This window comes from Saccopteryx bilineata, chromosome 4 (assembly GCF_036850765.1).
Source record: "Saccopteryx bilineata isolate mSacBil1 chromosome 4, mSacBil1_pri_phased_curated, whole genome shotgun sequence".
In the NCBI taxonomy this organism is placed as follows: domain Eukaryota; kingdom Metazoa; phylum Chordata; class Mammalia; order Chiroptera; family Emballonuridae; genus Saccopteryx; species Saccopteryx bilineata.
In genome coordinates, this window is record NC_089493.1 from 286,677,099 (window position 1) to 286,692,820 (window position 15,722).

The 15,722-nt window shown below is 50.3% G+C and overlaps 1 protein-coding gene across 1 annotated transcript in view; it reads right to left on the reverse strand.

The window, feature by feature from the left end:
* NAA60 (N-alpha-acetyltransferase 60, NatF catalytic subunit) overlaps positions 1-15,722 on the reverse strand; it is a 28,863-nt gene that overhangs the window by 7,211 nt on the left and 5,930 nt on the right. The gene's annotated exons all lie outside the window — the stretch shown is intronic.

Here is a 15,722-nt window from a genome sequence, read left to right on the forward strand (position 1 = left end):
AAGAAACAAGGCTTCAGAAGGGCTGGCAGGATGGGGACCTCGGGTCCCCTCACTGTTCACGTGGGACATTCCTGAGCCCCAGAGAGCAGCCTGCCTTTGGTCGGTTTCTCTCTCTTCTCTGCGCCTCTGGGCATCACTCCTGCTCGGCCGGTCTCCTGTCTGCCTCACATCGCCGTTTCCCCATCACACAGAGCACACGGCTGCCTCAGCCCTTCTCCGGACATGGGCCCTGGCTGCCAGCCCCTTTAGAGCAACCTGGGCAGGGCCGACGACTCGCTGGATTTCCAGGTGGCGCTTGCTGGGTGAGTCATTTCTCCTCCCTTATCCAGCAGAGAAAGACTCGTGAGCAAAAACGGAGACTGTGAGACACCAGATGTTCAAATCAGGGGTCAGGAGCTGCTGAAGACTATGTTAAATCAGGAAGATACACTTAGTCCAGGCTGCTGATGGAGCAGCTGCCCTTGGTCGAGTTACGGTACCTCAAGAAGGCAGGAAGGAAGGCCAAGTATTGGACTGTGACAAAGGGAACACAAGAGTCTGTTTTCTTTATGTTGAAAGCTGGTAAGAAAAGGCAAAGGATTGTGTATTTACGACATCTTTTTAGGAGGAACTGCGCAGTTAGTTCATCCTTGATGGCTGAAGAAAAAGTCTTTCTACAAAAGAATGACTGCCAATAAAAGCAGAAATAATGATAGAATTGGAATGTCATCACTTTGCAACTGTGAATGAAAATAACTGAGACAAAGTGAGATTCATAAAAGGCCTTTTTTAACCACTCAGTCGAGGGTGTTGGGAGCAGGTCTGAGACAGGGAGGCAAAGCACCTGTACTCCCAGACTTACTGATCAGGGAAAAGCCTTTCAACCTCGAGATCCCCAGTCACAATTCCCACAGCGACGCGGTCATCTTCTCTGACCAGCGCCAAGTGCGCGAAATCCACAAAGCCCTCAGGCCGCCACCTAAACTGCTGGGCCGGAAGCCAATCATGCCTCCAGACCTAACTTCACAACTATAGATAATACCTGGCACACAGCTGGAAATTCAACAGCACCATGACATCCCACAAACACAGAATGGTAAAATTCTATAAGATGACTGGCCTGGCCTCTTCAAAAAGTCAATGTGAATAAAATAACAAAAGCAGATTAAAAGAGACAAGGAGGCTTTTACAACCAAATGTAATGTGTAAAACCCCTACTAGAAAATATAAAAGTAGAAACATTTTGTGGAAATTTAATTTCGAGCTAGACAGCAGATAAAATTGTTAACTGTCTCAGATGAGAAAGGGTATAATGGTTATGGAGGAAGTCTCAGGAGAGGCACGAAACATTTGGAATGAAGCATTTCGAGGTCTAGAACTAACTTTAAATGGTCCCCCCTCCTCCAAGCCCAGCTACTTAGGAAGCAAATACGACAGTTAACTATTGAATCTAGGTGGCAGATAAGATATGATATAGGAAGTTATTGTCCATACATTCACAATTTTATTTCAATGTATTTGAAACTTTTTAAACACTGGGGTTAGGGACGCCCTGAAAGAGACTCTATAACTTGCCTAAACTTACTCTAGAAACCACAGTTCTGCAAGTGGGTACCAGGATAGTCCAGTTGATGCCCAAAGGTCAAAGGGACCAGATTTTCTGCTCTTATAGCTCTGGAAGCACAAGTAACATGCCCGTGGAGATCCTTCAAGGTCACCTGCTCCCGACCCTGGCTTGTACCTGGTTCTCACAGGATTTCAGGCATTCTGGTGATGTGCAGGAAGTCTGTGTCTTAAACTGCCACAAGCCAGGGGTTGAAATCCACCTTGAGGCTTGACCACAGGGCCAGTAATCAGCTTCTGAGCCCTGGGACAGCCCCAGCTTACTGTGCCCAGCAAAAATGGCTCCTTTGGCCCTGGCAGGTTGGCTCAGTGGTAGAGCGTCAGCCTGGTGTGCAGGAGTCCTGGGTTCGATTCCCAGCCAGGGCACACAGGAGAAGCGCCCATCTGCTTCTCCATCCCTCCCCCTCTCCGTCTCTCTCTTCCCCTCCCACAGCCAAGGCTCCATTGGAGCAAAGTTGGCCTGGGCACTGAGGATGGCTCTATGGCCTCTGCCTCAGGCGCTAGAACGGCTCTGGCTGCAACAGAGCAACGCCCCAGATGGGCAGAGCATCGCCCCCTGGTGGGCATGCCGGGTGGATCCCAGTCGGGTGCATGCGGGAGTCTGACTGCCTCCCCATTTCCAATCTCAGAAAAATACAAAAAAAAAAAAGAATGGCTCCTTTGAGGGCTGGCCACGGGCTGGCAGCCCCCAAGGAACAGGTGCTGCTGGGCAGTTAGGCCGAGGGCAGGAGTCCCTCAGCCTTGGTAATGACAGGTCCTCTGTTGTGCCCCTGCCCCTTCCTGGTGCCAGCCTACCTGAGGGGGACCATCTGCAGCCAGGGCTTTAGAAGCTACGACTGCAGGGCTAGAAACTTTGGTAACTTTGAAGTATACCTACGGGGTGGGAAGGAGGGAGAAAGAGAAGGAGGTACTCCAGGATCTCCAGGGCTCTGGGCCACCTTAGATTTGGTCTTTCTAGAATACACGGGACTCCAAGGGGTAAGCGCTGTACCATCCTGACATGTACCCCTACAGAGAATGACTCAAAGGGTTGAAATGAGAAGCAATCTGCTTTCTTCTCCTTTCTCTGTTTTCAGATAGTGCCTGTACACTGCCTACGTCATGTCTGCAAGGCAGGGTGAGGCAGATTAGTAAGAAGCTAGGAAAATCCCTTGGCAAGTGGAATGGGGAAACTGAGACAGACACCTGAACACACTGGTCAAGCAATTCACAGCCAGATACAGAAGGTCACCAGGATGGAAAGCCCCAGGGGCTTAGCAACAGGCAAACTGCGACCTTGCCCCCAGAACGGCCTGCCCTCCACCCACTCACATATTGCTGGTCATGTGGTTTAGACGCTGGCACTGACTAATCAGTGGAGACGATGATCATGAAAGGGAATACCTGAAAAAGCTGGTGAATATTCTATTGATATCCTTCCCTAAGACTTCCCCTAAACTCCTAGCTATTAAAACCATCAAGACCAAGGGCCCAAGGCAGCTGTCTCCCCCAGGAGCATGCCCACACCTTTCCCTTCCTCCCTTCTCCCCCCACACGCATCCATCTCCTAAACTCTTCGGGACCACAAAAGACTTGCAACCCTTAACTTGTCCCCAAGGCCCCTTTTCTCTGACTCTCCACCGAGCTGACAGCAGCCCACCTTGGCTCACTTCTTTCCTATAGCACTTTTAGGGAGCCAAAGTCGCCCTGCCTGTCTCTCCCGGTTGCTTTTTTTTTTGACAGTCAGAGAGAGGGATAGACAGACAGGAAGGGAAATGAGAAGCATCAGTCCTTTCGTTGCTGCTCCTTAGTTGTTCATTGATTGCTTTCTCATATGTGCCTTGACCAGGGGGCTACAACAGAGCAAGTGACCCCTTGCTCAAGCCAGCGACCTTGGGCTTCAAGCCAGTGACCTTTGGGCTCAAGCCAGCGACCCAGCACTCGAGCGGGATGAGCCTGTACTCGAGCCAGTGACCTCAGGGTTTCAAACCTGGGTCCTCCGCATCCCAGTTCGATGCTCTATCCACTGTGCCACCGCCTGGTCAGGCCATTGCTTATTTTATCCTAAGCTCTTCCTTGTTTTACTGTCCCCAGCTTTAGTAAATGTACTCTCAAAATCATCTGGACTTGTGTGTGAAATCTTTGCTGCACAAAATCAAGGCCCCATGCACTACCAGCAGGCCTTAGGCAGAATACACTGGACTCCAAGGGGACCTGCTCTGGCCTGGTCCCCTTTCCAGGAATAGATGGACTGCTCCCGTGACTCGGTTGGCAGCTCTGGGTGCCCTCACCTGGCCTGCATGCTGAGGGGCTCTGAGTGGTATGGAATAGAAGCTCAGCAGGACAATAAATGGGGGTGTTCCTGCCTGAGGCCTGGTGGATTCCCACAGGTGTTAGGTCAGGAAGAAGCTGAGGGACCACCTGCACCTTAGAAAGGAGCAGCGTCACCAGTAGATGCCCTAGTCACTCAGAAGGGGACACAGCTGGTCTCTGGATACATGATCTTTTTTTTTTTTTTTTTTTTTTTTTAACAGGGACAGAGAGAGAGTCAGAGAGAGGGATAGATAGGGACAGACAGACAGGAACAGAGAGAGATGAGAAGCATCAATCATCAGTTTTTCATTGCAACACCTCAGTTGTTCATTGATTGCTTTCTCATATGTGCCTTGACCGGGGGGCTAGAGCAGACCGAGTAACCCCTTGCTCGAGCCAGTGACCTTGGGTCCAAGCTGGCGAGCTTTTTGCTCAAGCCAGATGAGCCCGCACTCATGCTGGCAACCTCAGGGACTTGAACCTGGGTCTTCCGCATCCCAGTCCGACGCTCTATCCACTGCGCCAAGCTGACCCAGACAAGTCTCTCCTCGCAGAGATGACAAAACGAGGGACAGGGCCATCACAAAAGTAATGGCAAGGCCTGTTGAAAAAGGACAGGCTCGATTCCGGCCAGGGCACACAGGAGAAGCGCCCATTTGCTTCTCCACCCCTCCGCCGCGCTTTCCTCTCTGTCTCTCTCTTCCCCTTCCGCAGCCAAGGCTCCATTGGAGCAAAGATGGCCCGGGCGCTGGGGATGGCTCTGTGGCCTCTGCCCCAGGCGCTAGAGTGGCTCTGGTCGCAACATGGCGACACCAAGGATGGGCAGAGCATCGCCCCCTGGTGGGCAGAGCGTCGCCCATCCCGGTCGGGCGCATGCGGGAGTCTGTCTGACTGTCTCTCCCTGTTTCCAGCTTCAGAAAAATGAAAAAAAAAAAAAAAGAAAAAGGACAGGCCACAGCTGCTGGGCAGTGCTTATTTGAGTTCATAGTTCCAAACAATACAAATCCAAAACACAACCAAACAGAAACACACACACACCCCCGACTTGGCAAATCTGAACTTTCCATGTCGCCCGCTTTTTCTTTTTACTGGACACACCTTCAGAAACCAAGACACTGTCTGCACCAATGCCTTGTAAATAGCTTGCTGTCTGGTTCCTACCTAGTAGGACCATTCTGGTGCTCAGCACCCCTTCCCATGCCCACTGCTCCAGCCCCCCATCCCTGATAGCACCCAGGAGGTTCTGGTGAGTGTGGCCTCAGGGACCTCACACTGCCTAAGTGGTTAGCTACCTCTTCAAAAATGAACTAGTTGACCAAAAATGGCAAATCCTGAATTTTTGAGTCATCACTGTCCAAAATACATCCCAGCAGTCCCTGGCTAGGAGGTGACTCCCTTGTCATCCTGGGTAAATGGCTATTTTGCTCCACAGAACACAATTGTATGGGTTCACTGGGTCCACACACCAAAAGCAGGACAGAGCCCACACATCCCATTCCCCAGGGGCACCACTTCTCTGGAGGCTTCTGCACAGCCCTCCCTGGACAGGCCACTTCCCTTCCCCCACAGAAGGAGCAGGCTAGACACACACACACACACACACACACACACACAAATCCTCTAATGCTGAAATGTTGTTAATCTTGTTAGGTATGAGACTAGCATGTGGTTATGTAGAAAATGTTTATAATCCTTAAGAGATACCTACTGGTTATGGACGGGTGAAATGACAGAATGTTCTGGAAGTTAATTCAGTTGGAGCAAAAGTGGCAAAATGTTAGTAACTATTGAATTTGATGATGGGTATGCCAAGTGGTTGTTTGAAAATGTTCCTAATTAACATTAACCGATGACCCACCAAACTTCCCCACAAAGACCACATTTCAGATATGGACAGCAGGCTTCCCAGGGGACTGATTTCAACACCTCCTCGAGAGCTCGGGAAGCAGCGCCACAGCCTCTGCACGCCTCCTCATTGGGAACAGTGAATTCCCAGCAAATCATGGTTGGTTCACTGTGGAGCACTCTGGATCCCAGATGGACAGATGCCCGGTTCAGTGTTATGGGGGCAGGGAACACTGCTTGGGGCCCATGCTAACCAACCCTGAAACCCCACTGGGGTTTTTTTTGTTTGTTTGTTTTGTTTTTCCTTTTTGTATTTTTCTGAAGCTGGAAACGGGGAGAGACAGCCAGACAGACTCCCGCATGCACCCGACCGGGATCCACCCGGCACGCCCACCAGGGGCGACGCTCTGCCCACCAGGGGGCGATGCTCTGCCCCTCCAGGGCGCCGCTCTGCCGCGACCAGAGCCACTCTAGCGCCTGGGGCAGAGGCCAAGGAGCCATCCCCAGCGCCCGGGCCATCCTTGCTCCAATGGAGCCTCGGCTGCGGGAGGGGAAGAGAGAGACAGAGAGGAAGGAGGGGAGGGGGGTGGAGAAGCAAATGGGTGCCTCTCCTATGTGCCCTGGCTGGGAATTGAACCCGGGTACCCCGCACATCAGGCCGATGCTCCACTGCTGAGCCAACCGGCCAGGGCCCCCAACTGGGGTTTTAAAGTGATGGTGTAGATACTCATGGGTAGTCCAAAGACACAGGGCATTGTTTTAGGAACCATGCTTGAAGCAGCCCAAGATGCTAGGTTATCAACCACAAGGCCACTTTAGGGCAATGCCCTTCCCTTTCCGTTAGAGCCAAGATAACTGGGGGGAGGCAGAAAGTCCTGTCAAAACTTTGACCCTTTGAGGAGTAAAGAGGGATAAATATACTGTGATGGAAAGTGATTTGATTTTGGGTGATGGGAACACAACACAATCAACAGTTCAAATGTTATAGAAATGCTTACCTGAAACCTATGTACCCTTATTGACCAGTGTCACCCCATTAAATTTAATTTTCTAAACAAATTTATTTAAAAAACAAACAAAAAAACCTTCGACCCTTCAGAACAAAGTCAACACCCCTACATCAGTCCAGATCAAGGCCTATCAATGCAGTCTTTCCAGCTCCTGATACAAGGGTCTTCCTTTCCCTGCTCAACAACCTCTAGGGAAAACCCTGGCAGACAAAGCCCAAATACCTCACCACCTGCCTACTCCAAGTGGCCAAACAGGATGATCTATAAAATTCTGCTCAACACCCTAGTGAGAACACAATCATTACTCTAAATTGAGCAATAAAGTGTGAAGTCAGCCCTCAGGTGGAAGCAACCTAACTGCCTGTCAGCTGACTGCACCCATAAAATGCGGTCTATCCATACAGTGGCTATTTAGTACTGACACCTGCATAATGCTGAGAAAAGCCAGCCACAAAAGGTCACATGGCTTATGATTCCATTTACATGAAATGTCTAGAATAGCCAACTCCATAGGGATAGATGGTAGACTAAGGGTAGACTGATTAATGGTAGATCAGTGGAGGATGATGGCTGAGGGACGCACAGCTCTGTGAATACACTAAAAATGTTGAATGATATACTTTGAATGGGAGAACTGTATGGCATGTGGATTATATCCTCAGCTGTTAATAAAGAAACAAAAAACAGCCCTAATCCTGAGAGTGAATGATTCTTTTGTGAGCAAATGGATTAAAAAAGATTCTTTTGAAGGAAGTCATAATGAATTCCAGAAAGAATCACAAGCTTCCCACCCTGCAAGTCAAACTGCAGGGACTCATACTGTTGCCCCGTGGTGGGGCTCCTTCAATGGGGGCTGGCCCAGACCCCACCTCCCGGATGCCCACCACTGTGTCAGATCTGCTACGGTGGACGTGGGGGTGCTCTGGGGAAGATGACGCTGATGATCAGGGACCTGGCAGAAAGCACAGACTTGCAGAGATGAGGAAAGAGTTGCCAACCCATGAACACCAACCTGGGAGCCACCTCCAGATCGGGGCCAATTTTAATACTTCATATTCAAAGAAAAAAAGTCTGTCACTGACTTGATTGTCATAAGAAGTGACCAAAGTTATCAAGTCTCAACTAAGCACATGTGTTGTCCACGAATTTTCATGGGGCAGCTGTTTAGATGACTGAAAAGGAAAAGATCACTCTCAGATCTCCCCTGGCTAGGCAATCAACACAACCACACACCACTGGATGAATCTCCAATCAGCTTTCAGCCCCAACCTGTGACCTGTGCCGGGAAACCCTGTATCACCCTCTTCCCTGGAAAACCGATTCCAGTGGTGTGTCTGGGGCCTGCCAGGCTTGAGCTGGCCCCAGAAATGAGATGACCGGATTGCCCTCACTCATGGGCAGCATGCCAGGCGTCCCAATGGCGATGCCCCCCCCCCCCCCAGTTTTCTCCATCAGCAAATATGCTGAGGTTCCCTTACAAAAAGGAGCTGCAGGACAGGACGCTGTCAGCTTGCTCGCAGCAGCCACTCCCCCAGAGCTGGCAGGACGAGTGCAGGCAACTGGTAAAACCAGCCGGCAGAGTCGGGTCTGGATGGCCACAGGTAGACCTGGGGTGCCCGAGGAACCGGAGTCGCTGCCCGGTCCGTCAGTGCTAACCAGCAAGGCCGGACTTCTCTGGCTGCCTGGGGCGGAGGACTGACATCCGAGAGGCTGGGTGGGGGAAACTTCCTGAGGTGCTCGCGCTGTTCATCTTGGTGGTGGTTACACACACAAACATAGACGCACCATGTTCAAACTCACTGGGTACATTTTCTTGTAGGTATATTAAACTTCAACAAAGTTGATTTTAAAAGATTTAAAAACCCCTCTCCACTGAGGTTTGAAAGATCCATAATAAACAAGCATCTCTCACCTCTAATGCCCTGGGATTTATCCCCTTTCCCCCTAGTATCCTTGGGATAAAGCTCTTGACCAAAGGGGCAGGATTTGTTCCCTGTTCAACTTTCAAAAAAACCCACTGGGCTCCAATACACCCAGCTATTTGTGGATTTTCACATCCCTATTAAAAATACTTTTCATGTATTCAAAGGCCAGTTCTTTAGATGCCTTGACTTAAAAATAGAAACAGGTTACATTTAACTAAAGGAGAAAGCAGATATTACAGTGCCTAATCTGTCCCAGCCCAACTGACAGCAGGTGGAGGAGGCGGGAAGGCAAGGGAGACGTAGAAACTGGCACCTTTGTGCCAGTGAAAGGAGGGCATGCAGTCAGAAAGGGCGAATTTAGAGGCCCTGGCCGGTTGGCTCAGTGGTAGAGCGTCAGCCTGGTGTGCAGGAATCCTGGGTTTGATTCCTGGTCAGGGCACACAGGAGAAGCGCCCATCTGCTTCTCCACCCCTCCCTCTCCTTCCTCTCTGTCTCTCTCTTCCCCTCCCGCAGCCAAGGCTCCATTGGAGCAAAGTTGGCCAGGGCACTGAGGATAGCTCCGTGGCCTCTGCCTCAGGCGCTAGAATGGCTCTGGTTGCAACAGAGCAACGCCCCAGATGGTCAGAGCATCGCCCCCTGGTGGGCATGCTGGGTGGATCCTGGTTGGGCGCATGCGGAGTCTGTCTGATTGCCTCCCCATTTCCAACTTCAGAAGGATACAAAAAGAAAAAAAAATGGGGTGAATTTAGAGATGGAGGCAGTGCAGGTGGGAGGCTGGTGTGGCAAGTGGCTAGTTACTGCTGGCGGAACAAGTCAGGGAACCCGCATGTGGCACCTGTGGCGACCCCATTTGTCCATCCAGAACCTTCCACAGAGTACTCATCTCTTATTCTATGGGCTCCCTTCAGGGCTCAAGAGCCAAGGATTTGGAGACCTGCTAGAAACAGCTGACAGTGGGCAAAGCCAGAGCAGAGGCCCTGTGTTAGGCCCCCTGTTCCATGCTGAGCCCTGGGTGCTTTCGGGACGGGCACTGAAGCTGTAGATGTACATGCCATCTCTTGGTATACATTTCCCTAAAAAGACACTGACGTGTCCACATCCCAACAGGGACAATACTGTACAGGAGAACTCAAAGTTCACTTGAATTTTTTAAGTGAAACGTGAAGTTGCAAAGGTCAGGCTTGCGGTGACAATTCTTCCTGGGGTTTCCTGGGTCTGCATCATGTCCTCAGCCTTTAGACGTTGGGTGAGTGGAGTAATTCAGGAGGGGCAGAAACTGGATTCTCCAAGACCCAAAGGAAGGGCCTGCGGCTCACCACTCCGTCCACCTTCTCTCCTTCCCCAAACCTCATCCCTGAGGCTGTCTGTGAGCCTTGTTTTCCTTCTGTGCTGGAATGACCTTTCTGGTCCCTGTACCCTCGGCCGCTTTTCCCTGAGGACTTAGTGGCGGATGTAAGGGGGTAGTGTCTGCATATCTGAACATTCCTTCCCCCACAATGCTTCCCGAGTACCTGTGTGCTCAGTCAGAGGCTCAGAGTGAAAATGGAGGAATGGCTGCCAAGATGTCCCCAGTGTCCACAGAAGAATTTTCCATTTCCCTGTCAAGTTCTGGGATTCAGAATCTGGGGGGCTCAAAATGGAATTGTTCCAGATTCTGGAAGGGTTTCCTGGTGTTGTCATGATGCCCACAAGGTCCTCTGCTCCCATCGTAAATAATAAAGCCAGAAACAATCCTATTTGCCGGAGACCCTTCTCCTTTGGAGACTATGTCCTGATGTCCCAGGCCCATAGGGCCTTTGCCCTGCTCAAAGGCAATGCTTCAGGGTCCCAGACAAGCCACACTTAACTGCTAAAAACCGCCCTTTTCTCTTAATGCCTTAAGAAGCGCTCTGGCCCTGGCCGGTTGGCTCAGCGGTAGAGCATCGGCCTGGCGTGCAGGGGATCCGGGTTCGATTCCCGGCCAGGGCACATAGGAGAAGCGCCCATTTGCTTCTCCACCCCCCACCCCCTCCTTCCTCTCTGTCTCTCTCTTCCCCTCCCGCAGCCAAGGCTCCATTGGAGCAAAGATGGCCCGGGTGCTGGGGATGGCTCCTTGGCCTCTGCCCCAGGCGCTAGAGTGGCTCTAGTCGCAAAAGAGCGACCCCCCGGAGGGGCAGAGCATGGCCCCTGGTGGGCGTGCCGGGTGGATCCCGGTCGGGTGCATGCGGGAGTCTGTCTGGCTGTCTCTCCCCGTTTCCAGCTTCAGAAAAATACAAAAAAAAAAAAAAAAAAGGAAGAAAAAAGGGGGGGAAAAAAAAAAAGAAGTGCTCTGGACTCTACCCTTGATGTCAGCAGACTTCCGTTATTCAGGCCAGGCATGACCACACCGCACCCTCCATCACTCATAAAACCTTCCCTTCCTTCTCTTCTTTTACTTCCATTGGTTCCAAAGTGCCCTTCCTCCTTGTCAAGTCTAGGTCAACCTCCACTTATGCTCCGGATGCTGTACCTGCCATGTGCTCCCAGACCCTGCAGGTATGCTGGAGTCACAATGACTCAGGGTGACCCAGGTCAAATCCCAGCTCTGATGTCCACTGAGACCTCTGTCCTGCTTCATGCTTCAGCTTTCTTATCCACCTCTGGGAAGACAAATGAGATGGCCACTTCCAAAGGGCTGCCCCAATCCCTGGCTCAAGCATCCCCTTCTCCAACACCTTCAACCTTCTCTTTTCATAAATTCCCCTCCAACGAGTTGTAAACACACCACATACACCCTTTTAGACAAGCCTCCTGCCTTCTTTCTCTTCAATGTAACCACCTACAATACTACCTCTGCTGCCACATTCTTGCTTTATTCCTGCCCCACCTTCTGCTCCAGCACACCAGTGAGGACAACCAGCCGCTTCCTCTCTCTGAAATCCAGCAGCTCTTCCTGGGGAACTGACTCTCTACAGCTCCCACCTCGGCTGACCCCTTCTTGAGCCCTACTCCCTTCACCCTATGACAAAGCACCACCCTGGCGCACTACAGAATTCTTCCCCAGCGAAGTACAAAGGAAGATGAGCACTCTTCTGCGGCACAAGTATTCAAACCATCAAACCACCAGGCCCTCGGAAATGTGCAATTCTGCGGACGCAGGCTTATTGGCTTAGAAAATCCAACACTAAACTCGAAGTTCTTGCGTTTAGGATAGAGTGGGGAGACTAGGACAGTGCCTTGCTCATCGGTAAAATGGGTCATAGGCTAAAAGGAGAGAGTGAAGGAGCAGCGTTCATGGCTAGTCTGCTCAGAGGAGCAGCTGCTGGTGAGGGCGGCGAGCCATTGCCAGGGAAGCCTGGGCTCCTTCCAAAACTGCAGTGTGGGAGGAACGTGATTAATTTACAGGGTGACAAGAAACAAACACCACTGCTCCACTGCCAGACAGCCGCCCTCCTGAGCCCAACCTATCATGCTCTGAGGGGAGCCTGGATATCTGTGACATACAATTCAGGACATGTCTCTTCAAGCAAGAATTGATGATATTAGAGAATTTCACTTGCATGAAATTCTGAGACTGGCTAAGGGAACGGATGGTGACAGACATCAGAAAGTGGTTGGGAGGGGACACTGAGAGGGATACAAGGCAACTTGCTGGCGCAAGGATGACGCTCTGTTTCTCCCTTCGTGGTTGTCAAACGGAGGTATCTACTCACTTAACATCTGAACACTTGGCTGAACGTTAACTATGCCTCAACTTTAAAATAAGACCACAGGAGGTTCTAGTGTGGCAGCAGGTCCAGATTACTCTTTCCTTTGGGTCAAAGACTCTTATCATCCCCTAAATTTCATGCTGAGAATCCATTTAGCTTTTATTTACCACAGCGTGTGGAAACCCCCCGGCGCTGCTCTCGGGCCTGTGGCTGCAGCAATGGCAGTCGGAAATCTCTGAGGAGATGCTGGAGTGGGTATATGAGGGCCAGGGTGCGCACTCTCCTGCACCGCGCCAAGACCCTCCCAGAAACCACTTCTTCTGCTCAAGGAATTCCACGGCAAACAGCACACTAGTGAACATGAAAAGTGTTGTCAACCAGGCTGCGCAAGGAGGGGTCAATACAACCGTGTGGGAGGGATGCTCTTCTCTGAGCCACCAGGGAAGAGGCAGGGGGTCAATCCCTTGCATCTTCCCCAAACTGCACCTAAGACCCAAGGGGTCCTACTGAGAAAAAGAAAAATGTCTTCATGTTGCAACATTCTTTCTTTTATCTTTTTTTAAAAGTGTGGTAAAGCATACATAAGTTTTTATCATTTTAGCCATTTTTTAAGTGTACAGGTCAGTGGCATTAAATACATTCACACTGCTGTGCAACTACCACCAGTGATGGTCACCAATGACGAACTTCTGCACGTTCCCAAACTAACACTGTTCTCATCAAACACTAACTCCCTACCCCTCCTATTCTAGTAGTCTCCAGCAACCACACTTCACTTTCTGTCTCTACAAGTGATGCAACTTTTTTCTGTGTGTAACAGACAGAGAGAGACAGACAGAGACAGGAACAGACAGGGTCAGACAGACAGGAGGGGAGAAAGATAAGAAGCATCAATTCTTCATTGCGGCACCTTAGTTGTTCATTGATTGCTTTCTCATATGTGCCTTGATGGGTAGGGGGGGCGCTACAGCAGAGTGAATGACCCCTTGCTCAAGCCAGCAACCTTGGGCTCAAGCCAGCGACCTTGGGCTTCAAGTCAGCAATCTTTGGGCTCAACCCAGTGACCATGGGGTCATATCTATAATCCCATGCTCAAGCTGGCAACCTCGGGGTTTCAAACCAGAGTCCTCTGTGTCCCAGGTCGATGCTCTATCCACTGCGCCACTGCTTGATCTGGCAACTTTTTATGCTTAGTGGTACCTCTTTACTCAAAATGTCACCTTGGAAGGGAGCCTTCAACTTCACTTAAGCAGAGACTTCTACCAGTCTCCCACAGATGTGTCTATACCCAGTATGGTTCCTTTGATTTCTCAGGAAGGTGCCAGACCTGAGCACCATTTCAGCATGACAGAGGCCTTCATGCAGCTCAGAGCTGTGCTTTCCATTGTGTCCAAGATGAGACAGATCTTATTTTGTTTGAAATTTTATTTGACCATTGTGGTTTTTTACTTCATGTCCACGGTAAAATGACCCAATGTGAAGGGCAGGTTCTCAGTTTACTGTGCATGTGTGCCACTTGCAAACTCTGATGCTCCTTCAGAAGCATTTGGGGCCCTAGCTGGGATGGCTTGGTGGACAGAGCCTGTCCCAGGGCACTGAGGTCGCAGGTTTGATCCTTGGTCTGGGTACATAAGAGAAGCAACCAATGAGTGCACAACTAAATGGAACAACTAAGTGGAATAAGTTAATGCTTCTCTTTCTCTCTTCCCTTTCCTTTCTCTCTCTCAAATCAATGGAAAAATAAAAATAAAAAAGGCATTCGGGCTAACCTCGGTCATGGGAGCCTGGGAGACTCCCTTCCTTGATCTAAGGACCTATACCAGAGCAGCTGATGAGTTTCCAAAGGAAGGACTGGAGGGTAGTACACTGCCCACGGACTGTTTGCCGTTTGTGGTCCCATTAGGTCAAGGGTCGGGAACCTTTCTGGCTGAGAGAGCCATGAACACCACATATTTTAAAATGTAATTCCCTGAGAGCCATACAACAACCCGTGTATGTTAGGCATTATCCAATAAAAATTTGGTGTTGTCCCGGAGGAAAGCTGTGATTGGCTCCAGCCACCCGCAACCATGAACATGAGCGTTAGGAAATGAATAGATTGTGATACATGAGAATGTTTATATTTTTAACGTTATTATATTTTTATTAAAGATTTGTCTGCGAGCCAGATGCAGCCATCAAAAGAGCCACATCTGGCTCATGAGCCATAGGTTACCGACCCCTGTATTAGGTCAATGTCAGAATTGGAAAAGGACAGCCCAGTCTGAGAAAGAGACAAGGACAAAGAGGAAGAACAGAGGTAAGAACAAACCCCGGAAGGATCTGAACCAGGGGCCAGAGAGACCCCACTGTTCCCTCACCTGAAAGCTCAGAAGAGTCCTCTTCCTGGAATAGAAAATGAGAGTGCAGACAAGCCCGTGCTGCTGGCTCGCACAGTCACATGGAAAGATGCAGCCAGAGCTCAAAGCAGAAGACAGGTGGGGCGCGGGCTGGATGAACCGTAAGGATGGCCTGGTCAAGAAGTACCTTTGCCTGGTGGCTTTTTGAGCTGGGATCTTGGTAGGAGGCCATTTGACATGGCATGCCCAGAACACAATTCCCAGTTCAGATGGAGTGAGCCAGCTGGTCTAGTTTAAAAACAAAACAAATCAAACAATAAAACCACCCATAATGACTATATTTTTGCAGGGTGGGAATCAAAAGGGTAGGAAAATACCCAAGACTAGGCTCGGGCCTGACCGGGCGGTGGTGGAGTGGATAGAGTGTCAGACTGGGATGCTGAGGACCCAGGTTCGAGGCCCAGAGGTCGCCAGCTTGAGCGAGGGCTCATCTGGTTTGAGCAAAAGCTCACCAGCTTGAGCCCAAGGTCACTGGCTCGAGCAAGGGGTTACTCGGTCTGCTGAAGGCCCGTGGTCAAGGCATGTATGAGAAGGCAATCAATGAACAACTAAGATGCTGTGATGCGCAACGAAAAACTAATGATTGATGCTTCTCATCTCTCTGTTCCTGTCTGTCTGGCCCTGTCTATCCCTCTCTCTGACTCTCTCTCTGTCTCTAAAAAAAAAAAAAAAAAAGACTAGACTCGGCCTGGGGCTCAAAACCGAGAGCAAATTGGTTCTTCCAGAGACCTTCAATGGCTATAAGCAACTCTAACACTGCTTCGGGGGAAGAGTGGGTGAAACGGATAAGCAGCTACCCAGTTTGAAAGGGGAAAGTACAGCAACAGGGGAATCGGGTTTCAGAAACCTGCCCACTCCCTGGCTACTGCCCCTCCGCCACCCATCTCACTCTTCCGGGTTTTGTTATGATTTTTAATCTCAGCTTCTCTGGGTTTGCATTTAGGATCCTTCAGAGTTAAACAGAAGTTAAATATAGAAAAA